Genomic DNA, 12,838 nt, shown 5'->3' with positions numbered 1-12,838 from the left:
AGTGCCACAGGACGGTAGTCGTTGAGGCAGGACACTGATGATTTCTTCGGCACAGGGACAATGGTGGTGGTTTTGAAGCACTTCGGGACAGTGGAGTTGTTCAGGGAGATGTTAAGTGAAAACATCTGCCAGCTGATCTGCACATTCTCTTAGCACTCTGCCAGGAATATTGTCTGGTCCTGCAGCCTTCCGTGGGTTTATTCTTTCCAGAGTCATCCTCACGTCAGCCACTGTCAGAGGCAGTGCCTGGTCACTAGGCAGAGTGATGGTCTTCCTCATTCCTGTGTTGTTCTGTGCTTCAAACCGTACATAGAAGTCGTTCAGTGCATTTGCAATGGAGGCGTCACTGTCACAGGCAGATGGTGTTGACCTGTAGTTTGTGATAGCCTGGATGCCCTGCCACATGCGCCATGTGTCGCCATTCTCCTGGAAGAAGCTGTGTATTCTTTGAGTGTATGCGCGCTTAGTTACTCTGATGGCACGGGAAAGTTTGGCTCCCGCTGTTCTCAGATGAGCATGTCAACTTTAGTTATTGGATTTGCCGCAACTAAAAATGTTGATACAGCCGGTACAGCCGACCTTTTAGCTAATATATTATTCTGTATATAAATACCTTGAATATTCTTTTTATGTTCCAGCAAGCAGAGCATTGTCAGAGCCAGATAGTTTACAGATGTACTCATTTACTTTGCGTATGCAAGATTAACATGGAGCAGATTTACAGGTAAAGTGTTTCCTGCTTAATTCTAACTGTGGTTTGCTTGAATATACTGTATATTTATTGTCAGATAATCTGCCTGATTGGACACCAGAAATTATTTGTAATGCAAGCAAAAAATCTCCCAGCGTTTGCAATTTGTCTAGATTTTGCTGGCACTTTGAGGATTGTATATACCCAAATGTAGAAGGGTTTTGGGGACAGATGAAGTGTATGTCTTGTTGTTACTTGAAAAAACACTAAAGTCCATCAAGTTCAACCCCTCCAAATGAAACCCATTGCACATATACACACACACACACACCAACCTATTAATACACTCACATATATAAACTATATATATATATATATATATATATATATATATATATATATATATATATATATATATATATATATATATATATATATATAAAGCTGGAAATGGAGATCGCACTCACAGGTCTTAGAAGTGTTTAAATGTCTTTATTCAGTGGACAAACGATGACGTTTCGGCTGACATGACACCCTTTTTTGAGAAAGGCCGTCGTGTCAGCCGAAACGTCAGCGTTTGTCCACTGAATAAAGACATTTAAACACTTCTAAGACCTGTGAGTGCGATCTCCATTTCCAGCTTTATATTCAAACTTCAACTAGGACTGCACCCAGGCATAATTGATGACATTTTCGTGAGTGCCGGTTTTTCCCTTCACTATATATATATATATATATATATATATATATATATATATATATATATATATATATATATATATATATATATATATATATATATATATATATATATAAACTAATTTCTCACCCCTTCCTTAAATTGGCCCCTTCACTGCTTTCTACCTCCTTAGTTACTCAGTGGAAAAAGTGTCCCTGTCATGTACCATGGCATATTCATGCAGAGTAGCACAGCAGAGCTCTCCATCGCCATCTTCTGTATCTTCTGGTTCCTCACTGAAATGAGTCCCGGCCCGGAGCTTTTTCGCGCACGGCAGTTGGGGCCAGTCTGGTATTCGTGCGCGTAAAGCTCCGAAGATTGCCGGAAAAGGAAAAGAAGACTATCTGAAGATACAGAAGATATCGCCGAAAAGCTCCGGTGGGATACTCTGCATAATTATTACAAGGTACATGACAGGGATACTTTTTGCACTGAGTTACTAAGGAGGGAGAAAGCAGTGAGGGGGCTAATGGATGGAAGGGAATGGGGATTTTTGATTAATGGGGCATTAAAGGCATTAACAGAATCAACCATCACAACATCACCCGGCAGTGCAATCCACAACCTCACTGTCCTGACTGTGAAGAACCACCTACGTTGCTTCAAATGAAAGTTCTTTTCTTCTAGTCTAAAGGGGTGGCCTCTGGTACGGTGATCCACTTTATGGGTAAAAAGGTCCCCTGCTATTTGTCTATAATATACTCTAATGTACTTGTAAAGTGTAATCATGTCCCCTCGCAAACACCTTTTTTCCAGAGAAAACAACCCCAACCTTGACAGTCTACTCTCATAATTTAAGTCTTCCATCCCTCTAACCAGTTTAGTTGCACTTAGTCTCTGCAGTCTCTCCAGCTCATTTATATCCCTCTTAAGGACTGGAGTCCAAAACTGCACTGCATACTCCAGATGAGGCCTCACCAGGGACCTATAAAGAGGCATAATTATGTTTTCATCCCTTGAGTTAATGCCATTTTTTACGCAAGACAGAACTTGATTTGCTTTAGTGGACACAGAATGACACTGCCTGGAATTTGTTTTCCAATTCAGGGGAGGTCAGGGCAGTGGGTCTGGGCCAGGGCCCACCAGTTATTTTTCCCAGTCTGACCCTGGGAATTTATAGATTTGCAGAATTTAGTATCATTAGGTCAGGGTGACAAAAATCATGATTTTCCAAACATTAATTAAGGAAGGCAAAGGACAATATGATAGTGAACTGGCTACTGGCAGTGGCATAACTTGGTTACGCCAGGCTCCCCTTGAGGGGCCCTGGCGTGAACTTTACACCTCCTGGAACGCATAGTCCACCACTATATTTAAGGTAGGAGAGAGGAAAGGGAGGGGGGGGACTACAGTACAGTAGACCCCCTATTGCCCATTCCTCCCCCGTCACCCCGTATGGGGTCTGCTGTATTGATAGTGACTTTACAGGCTACTGAGCCCCCAGTAGGGCCCCCAATCCCAACAAACCAAGATAATTTGTTTCACACGGATACATTAAAATTATGCATCTATAAGGGCCCTTGTTGTGACTGGTTGAATGTGCTTTGATTTTTGCACTATCCACTGTTATTTTGTAGTTCATTCCTTCATGGCTTATATTACTATCATGGGATCTCTGCTCACTGAAGGAAGGGTGGGCATCATATTATTTGGCAATGTTCAAAGGCAGGAGAAATAAGCATAAACCTCCTCTAGAAAGGAGCAAAAACTAGAGGTAGGTCTTCTACCTTGCTGGAACACTTCTTCCTCTCATAACGGGAGTAGGTATGAGAGCTCTGTTTAGAGTAGGGTAATATCAACCATTATAATGGTCTGTACGTTGCACTGTGCTAAGACTTCTTTCTCCCTTTAAGACAAAGTCACTATTAACTGGTCTTACAACGCACCTTCTCTAGGAAGATTGGATTAGGACATTCCTAATGAAACGCAAAGTATATTATTAACTTGTGTTATCTTGTCCAGTTTTTGCTCTTTAAGCCAGTTACCTTGGAAACCCACCCATATTTGAACTCATACCCAACTTTTCCAATACCATTAGTGAATGCTCAGGACTGAAATAAAGGGTTGCATAAGAATATTGCAGGTAGTAAAAATGTATTGAATTGAATATGCTTCATCAAAACAATCACATGACAAACATAATCCAATATGCGCAAACACATAGATTCTCGCCACAGCTTTTAAACTACTTGTTCCATAACTTACGAAGCAGATGGAGTATATAACTGTTAGAAAAATCCTTTTGTTCAAGGGACATCTTCTCATGTTCCATTCACCTTTCCTACTTTCCATGACCTCATATGCACGAGCACAGTGGAAAATATAGAGAAGCATTTAGGAAATCATTGACGATAACCCTGCACCTTGTGACTGCATCAGGGTTCTGCTCTGCATGTCCTCACAGTTAAATGAACAGGAAGTCAGACCTCTGGGCACTAAGAATTCAATCAAAAACAAACGAATTGCAGACAATTAGTGGATGCAACAGGAAATAAATGGATAAATCCACAGAGAAGTTGTTTCCTGCGGAAAAGGAACTACCGTGGCTACAGGAGGGTATCAAAGCAATCAGGAATAACAATAATGAAACAATTGCATACCATCTTGTGGGAAATCAATTTGAAAGACATGTTAAATTCTAAGTAGATAATAACAAAAACTATAGAACAGATGCCTTTTCTTTATAGTAAATTCTTCTTTATGCACATGGCTGTAGGTCACTTGAATATTTCATGGAATAAAATATTCTCCCCTTATTCTAGGCACAAGCCAAAAGGGTAGATCTCTTCCACCATCACTCTGGGCCATATGGAGATGACCCAGTCTTTTGGCCCCAAGGCTAAAAATTGTATCATAATGGGATCATCTTCATGTTATTTTATAACCAGATACTGATCAGATAGGCCACTGGGAAGGCCCTATATATGGGCCACTAAGCTGCTGATTTGGTATGAAGGTAACTTTCATTGGTCTGTGTATGGCCATCTTATATCTACATATAATTGGCCAGTACAGTAATAGTTGTGGGAAAGAAACACTGCATTCTGGGTAGAAATGTGGTGAATTGCACCCAAAATTGCATTTGAGTTTGCAAACATCTCAAAATAGGCGATGAAGGAAGGGTAGTTGGTTAAGATCAGCAGTGGAAGACCATAAGTCTGGTTATGGGACAATAACTGCTATGGATTCAGCCACCATTTTCGTTATGTCTATGGAGAAAGTCATTGCCTTGTGCACAATAAGCAACATGGGAGCTCCTGCTTGTGACGATAGCCAGAGGAACTTAAGCCTGAGCATCAAATAACGCATGTCCCCATTATAAACACTGACCTCTACTGTATAGTCCTTTGATGTATATGTGTATCTTAAAACCTAAATACACTAGGAATGCATATTTGGAATGGTTTGTAGAGTGGAAAATATTTTTTTGCCTTATTTAACATACTGGTCTCATCAAAGTCCTTTTAGAAGATGCCAAAAATGCTGAATAGACCAAATTCATTTTTCACTCAGCTGCTGTGCTCCTATGTTTTTCTGACTTAAATATTTAAGAATTTCTAAAGATTTGCTAACTGCATTTGGCAAAAACAGCTACACAGAATACCACAGACACCAGTTGTGTCTTGTCAGTGAGAGGAACAAAGCTGCCAAATTAAAAGAAATAAAACTAGACTTATTTTCTTCCAGCAAACTATTCAGGGCTCTGCTGAAGGAACACACACCTAAAAGGAATTCTATCCCTGCTAAAAGAACTGCACATTCTGTATTTAGCGCTGAATCTTAAACAGGGGCATCAGGATGTGTTTAATATATAAATGTGGATGTGTAGTAAGAATATTGGTGTATGGATACCTCCTTCATTAAAGCCACACATCGGAACAAGCAAAATAAATTGGATAAAGTTAAAAGTAATAGGGCAAACCCATCGATTAGGGCCACCATTACTCCATTTGTAGCTGAAAAACAGTTGACTAAATCTAATTTAATTAGGTTTAAATTTGGCAGGTTGAGATGTCGGATTGGTTGCTAAACACTGGTTATAAATCAGCCACGTGACCCAAACAATCATAATATATGACCTTTACTGTACAATACCAATTACCTATAAATACAGTATCTCCATTGGTATAAAAATATCACAGCTTGCTGAGGCAATATATTCAGAATACTTTCTTGTTTTGATTACAAAACCTCCATTCCTCAAGTCTTAATGGATAATAATGCCATCTGTATTATCCTTGTAGTTTGTGTAAAATTCAGAAGTGTACTTTATTGTCTCAATTATGAGCAGACATGTGGCTCATAATTGAGCCAATAAAGTACACTTCTGAATTTTACACAAACTACAGTGTGCTGCAGTATATTGGATTTCTGATTGTTTGATCCATGGCAGGTGTGATCGAATACTGCTAGAAGCACCTGATCCGAAAGGATATATTGCCTGAGGTGAGCACTCCATCTTTGTGTGGGATCTGTATTATCCTTGGGATGAAAAGATAATATAGTAATTTAGATTGAAAATATACACAATATATATTGAGTTCAAACTTGGTCATCTGTTCCTACATGCTGACCTGTCTGTTATTTGCCCAGTGCTTGGGTTCAGCAAGTGGACGGATTGTTAGGAAGGGCTAGGGAAGGCACATTGGCCTTTGTACACATTGGTACCACTGCTAAACTTAGAATCAAGAATGATTTCAAGAAGCTAGGTTATTTAGAGTAATTACGTGTGCTACATGCTTCAAGATTAAAAGAGATGACTGTATGGCTAAGAGAAGGGTTCCCCGACCTTTTTTACCAGTGAGCCACATTCAAATGTAAAAAGAGTTCGGGAGCAACACAATTATGAAAAAAGTTCCTGGGAGTGCCAAATAAGGATCATGCAGACTGGCAACCTACAGGAGGCTCAGTTTAGCAGTAAACACGGTTTTTATTTAACCAAAACTTGCCTTCAAGCCTGAAATTCAAAAATAAGCACCTGCTTATTGGAAGACAATGGAAGCAACATCGAAGGGGGTTGGAGAGCAAAATGTTACTCAGGAGCCACTGGTTGGGGATCACTGGCTTAGGAGTAAATTTACTAAAGGGCGAAACACTGGTGGCAATTCGCCAGCGTTACCGTTTTCAAGCACTTCGCTGACGGGCGCAGACGTAATTTCGCTAGCAAAAGGGACAGACGCTAGCGCTCATTTGTACTCTATTGCCAGGCGAATATTCGCTCTGGCGAATGGACGTTACTCCCCAAATCACTAAGATGCAGACTTTACTGAACGTTACCTCTTTCACCAGACTTGCCTTCGCCACCTCAGACCAGGCAAAGTGCAATGGAGTGCATAGATCCCCCCTTCTGTTACTTAAATCATATTTTTAGTGGAAAAAGTCCAAAAAATGCTGGCGTCTTTTCTTTTTTTCAGAGTGATAGCCTGCAAAAGTCCTTAAATTTTGTTTTGGGTAACCGGGTTCCCCCATACATTTTCTAACATATGGAACATTAACTAATATAGTGGGCTCATGTGTAGGGCATTATAACAACTGTATTCTCTATATTAAGGTTCCCTGGACTTGTGTAATGTAATGTATTTGATGCAACATATACGTCCATTTCCCACCATATGCAAATTAGCCTGAACGAAGACCTCTAATGATGTTGCATTTCCGAAGTAACGTTAGAGAAAATTCACCAGCGTTCGGTGCCCTGGATGCAATTTCGCATTTTAATAAATTAGCGCTGTCTGAATGGATTTTTGCCTGGCGAGGTGTTGCGATGACTGCAAAGTCCTGAGGACGGCTAGAGCTTGATAGCCGAAACGTTGAGGAATAAATCACAGCCCTTGTGGCTTTTTTTCCATACAAGTCCTGTGAGTGTGGTCTTTTTTCTCTGAATATATGCAAGTTTTACCAGCACCTAGGCATTTAACTTTTTCATTGTGGAGTGCACTCACCGCATCAAAGAATAAACGTGTTTCAGTGCATCTTTAATTCTACATGGTGTATCAACGCGTTTCGGTCCACATGGGGCTGTCGTCAGGACCGAAACGCGTTGATATATGAAACCACACATTGATAAATGAAACCACATTCCTAGGTTTCTCCTGATCAAATCAATTACAATTAAACACTGATCCACAAAGAGAATATAATAATAAACCACAGATACAACAAAAACTCTGCAATGATGTAAATTTTAACATATTAGATTGATACATTCTAACTTGGTTAAAACAACATTTCATGCATAAATTGGTTGCAACAGAGTTTAAAAAAAGTTACACTTACTAGGTACCTATGAATGAGATGCATTTATTGCTTTAAAATGTACGGTGGCTGCAATCTCCTACTCTCCCTGATTTCAGGGTTAACTTCCATTAGATTGGTTTCCATGTCTAACAGGGCTCTAAACCTTTTTATTCCCTTCCAATCCTCACAATGGCAAATCAAGTGATTTAATAAATAGTGCTGGACTGTATATGTTGCTTAGATGGGGTTTGAACTCAAAGATTGTATGTGCAGTAAGTTATGCCCCCCCACCCATTTGGTTTTCGTGGCTAAATTTGAGACAGGACGATAAAGCAAAGCAGAAAGTAACACTAAAGTAACATAGGGACTCAATGCTGTGCTTGCTCCGTCAAATAGAATTTCCTTTAATGGGCTATCTTTACAGCCAGGAAATGGGTCTTTTCATCTGGACAATGTCAGTTTCTTGGCGTAGGGAATCCAAATATTAGCAAATACAACTGTATTTTTTTTTCTTTTTCCTAACAGATACTTAGAATGATTTCTCCTCTCTAAGGAATGCATATTTCACTGAAGTAGTTGTAAATATTTGGTCAGAAGCAAAGGGTGGAAAAGGAGGTGCCAATTGTCCCTTTTGGACAATGTTTTCTTAAAGTGGTCTACCTTGATATTGCTGGACTACAACTCCCAGCATACTCCAAGATATAAATCATCAAAGCATGCAGGGAATTGTCACTGAGGGATCACTTATAGAAAATGTGCTTTAAACTGATTTAGACTTTTTTTTTATTTTGCCATCACATGATAAGTCATAGCACATATACAAGTCTATTTAGTGTTTGCTCTTCTGTATTTTTCAGTCGATATCGATTAAAGTTCTTGTCAATCACAAACCTGCTTTCAGTAGAGTATCAAGAAAGGATGTCAGGGAAGCAACCATTTAGTAAATACATGTTTTATGTAGAGTAAAATATTAATATACAGGTTAACAGTCTGTACATAAAGGGGCCTGTTTATTATGCTGTGTTTTACATTGTTTTACATTGCTTTCTCCGAAAATACATTTTTTTTAAATATGCCCCAAAATGTAAGAGATTGCTTAAACGTATTGCTTGAAGTAACATGACCCATAAGTAATAAGGGTAGACTTGAACCTGGTCTCCCTTTATGTCTTTGATTCCCTTATGTCTCATACTGTGTACATATATTTTCAAAAAGTAAATTGCTAGCTAAAAATGGGCATGGAAGTCTAGGAAAATTACAAATCCAGTGCATTTTGAACTCAGCTCACTGCCTTCTACTCTCCAGTGAGTGTTTATCCGACACTGGATGGTCTGTAGGTGCTTAGGGCAAGCATTCTCTTGATTGCAGAGAGCCAGTAGAATGGTGGCTACACTGGATGGAAGAGAAATCAATTGGCTGCTTCCTTTTCTATTTACTACAGGTATATGACCACTACAAACATGTAGTGCCCTGCACAAGCTGGATACCAAGCACCCATCCGTGTTAGGTTGAGGGCACATGGAGTGTTGACATGGAGTGTTGATCTCTTTTGGGTATATTTCTGCTTACACAAACTATCTGCATTGATGCATTAGGGCTAAAATCTATGAAAATGTCTTTGCTTTTAACTTCAGTTCTGCCTTGGATATTTCTGTTCTTGTCATCTAAGGAATATGACCCTAGGATTATATGTGTGATAGCGAGCAGAGCTTTGGGCACACCTTCAGATGCCATCCAGTCAAAATGAATCCCTACCCAACACTGCCATGTTCATGATATACAGTCATACTGCAGCCAAGCTAAGCATAGCTATATTTGGAATGGAAACTGGTGTCCTGTTTTCACCAACAAACAGATTAGTTAGGAGGCAGCCCTGAACCATAGAGTAGAAATTTCAATAACACTACTTATCATAGTCGATTAAAAAGTGTAGTCAGTAAAGATGACCCTCTGCCCTGTGGGCCCTGGGTAAATGCCGATTTTCCCTATTTATTGCAACAGCCCTGGATGAATCTTCTTCATTTGGCTGACAATTCTGTCTTCTCACCCTCTTAGGTTTTAACATATTTGTTAATTTTGGTAATGTTCCTTTAAGCAAAGAAACGTGATTTATGATGGGGAATTCAAAAGCTACAAGTGAAGGAAAGGCAAGAGGTTAACTGAATTCTAAATAAAACTAATGTGTGACTCTCCACATTGGGCAGTGTGCAGGGGGACAATACTGGCACAGAGCCAGATCCTGTGTAGGACAAAGAGAGGTTCTATGGCGTATTGAAATAACACAAAAAAGAACATATTCTGGCGGCAGATTGTGCTGCAAAGGGCATTTATATTTAGACATTTCCACAAAAGTGCAAAACATATTTCTAATGTTCTAATGTTTAGTTCACACTTGCACTTTTTGTAGGCAGTCAATAATGTAACTTACTGATGTTTTTTTCTTAACTTTCAGTCAGTGTACGTAAAACTCTAATTTCAGAAGCAGACTTTTTTTCCCTTGAGAAAATAAGGCTCATTTACACGTTGGCAGACACAAGTGCTTGAGCCCTAAGGGGCACTGTATGGTAGTGCAGCTCACAGTGGCATAAGAGAAGCCTAGATTTAATTCAACAGGTTTTATGTACAGGTACTTTGAATACACTACTCCTACTTATAGTAAGCTTGTCTTTGTGCTTCATACTGGAGTTGTAAAGAGTTGTGGTTGACATAACCAGGCACTACAAACAAGGTACATTGTGGCCAAAAAAATTGTATATTTGTGCATCTTTTGCACTATGTTCTACTGGCTCTAGATGCCATTGGTCAACAGTTCTTGTTAAATCTTGGTCAGTTATCAAGGACATTTTAAAAACCCCAGGCCCATCTGCAAAAAACATTTCTTGTACCCTCACTTGTGTGACCTGAATGATGCATGATCCACCCCTCCGAGCTATTACTTTGCACATGACCTCAGAAGGCAGCGTACTTGCTAGATCTATAAAGGGCTTATTCCCCTTTCAGACCTCCTGCACTTTTTGGATCTGCTCCCTCTATTCCAATGTCTGGTATGGACAGGACACAAACAAAATGGCAAACCATCAAGTGGCCAAACTAATAAAAATAATATTATTCTTATATAATAAGAATACGTGACTAATTTATGTTCCAAAGTCAAAGGCATATTTATCCGGTAGAATCATATTCATAAGGGTCAAGCAATCACATTAGTGGAATTTGGCCCACCTCATGTTCTGATCCCCAATCAAGCTTTTATACCAATGTGTGGAAGTTAGACATTTAACCTGCCCAATATATTTGAATTCCTGCCCAATTCATTGTATTCCTTGACACAGTTTTATTATTAAGGAAAAATAAATATATATGTGTTTAAAGTCAAATAGAATTGACTGCCCCAACCAGTGTCGGACTGGGACACCAAGGGCCCAACAAAAAACCTTAGACAAGGGCCCACCAAAAAACTTTAGATCAGGGCCTCACCCTCAGTACAATTTTCTTCCTCTTTTCACTCAACCTCTATTCTCCTAGTCTCTTTTCTTTATACACTATAATCTATTATTCTATCTATTTAACCTCTTTGTTCTCATAGAAATAGGGAATGGCCATGAAATAGGCCTAGCGTTTAGCAGCACGAGGGCCCACTCACACCTGGGCCCACCGGGAATTCTACTGGTATCCCGGTGGGCCAGTCCGACACTGGCCCCAACACAGAAATACTAATGTACCAGCACCTTAGATTCTACATTTGAAGGTTACATGGAACCCAATGGAAAAACACATTGGCAGCTGCTGCAGATGCTTTTAAATGGTTAATGTTTTCTAAGTAGTAAAACAGCAATAGCATTTGCTTAGCCAACAAATATTAAAACTGCACAGACCATTCTGGGTATTTCATCTGGGTATGTAATCTAAATTCTGAAATTGAACCTCCAATGTCCCTGCCAGTTAATAGTAAGAGATAATAATCATTACAGTTATCATAATAAGAGGTCTATGGGGTGGGGATATCTTTTGCAAACATCATTTTTGGCATATCTGTTTTTATTTCAACGGAGCCACGTTGTCCACAGAATAAAAATAGCAAATGAAATATAATGTGCAATCCAAATGAGATGCATAACTCTTTGCTCATGCAGGTTGGAACCCTTGAACACATCATAAATGCCTCTAACAGTTATAATTACATAGACCAGAGATGGGACAGCTCTAAAGTCATTTGCATGGCATGCTTTCTGATCAACTGTCTATCCTGGCCCCTACCATCCAAATGAAATATGTGAGCTTCTGCTTTTGTACTGGAAATTGTATTTCATGAATATACTATGGTAAAGTAGGTGCTGACCTGCCATGATTCCCGTGTTGTGATCAGATATTTATGCAATAAATATTATGCTTATGTCAATTATTATACTATACAAGAGACTAGGCTACCCCGCATCATCTCTCAGTGTATGCAAGTCAGATTTTGTAAAATGGATTTATAGAGGGTGTTCATGAATGCAGATGAATATGCAATTTAATATAAACAGTATTTGTTATATGTAAGATATACATAGTACATAAATATAAGCAATACATACAGGAATAATGAAATAAATACAGAAACATTTTTATTTTGCTTGCACAAGACCTGTCATTGCAGTTCTTTGCTATTTAGGATATAGAAATATAAGTGTATACACATGCGCGCGAGCGAGCGCTAATGAACCAGGCATTGATTTGATATTACATCATTAAAATAGATTGGAAAGAATTTGTTTTTAAAAGTACTCTGCCTTAAAGGAAAAGGAAAGTCCTCTTCCACTTGGGGGTGCCAAATGTTAGGCACCCCCAAGTGATTTTATTGAATTACCTGAAACCCCAGGCTGGTGCTCCTATCAGTAGTGATGGGCGAATTTATTCGCCAGGCGCAAATTCTCGCGATTCGCCACCAGCGAATAAATTTGCGAATCGCCCACGAAAATTTGCGGCAAAAATTCGCCGGCGCCAAAAAATTTTTCACCGGCGTCGGAAAAAAAGGACGCCGGCGTCAATAAATGGCCGCTGGCTTCAAAAAAACGGGCGCCGACGTAAAAAACGGGTGCCGGCGTTTCGCGAATTTTTCGTCGTTTCGCAAATTCGCCCATCACTACCTATCAGCAGAAAACTGCACCGGCCCAGGGTTATTCCAGCGA

The sequence above is a fragment of the Xenopus laevis genome, chromosome 3S (genome assembly GCF_017654675.1).
Source record: "Xenopus laevis strain J_2021 chromosome 3S, Xenopus_laevis_v10.1, whole genome shotgun sequence".
Lineage (NCBI taxonomy): Eukaryota > Metazoa > Chordata > Amphibia > Anura > Pipidae > Xenopus > Xenopus laevis.
Note: the sequence above shows the minus strand (reverse complement) of the source record.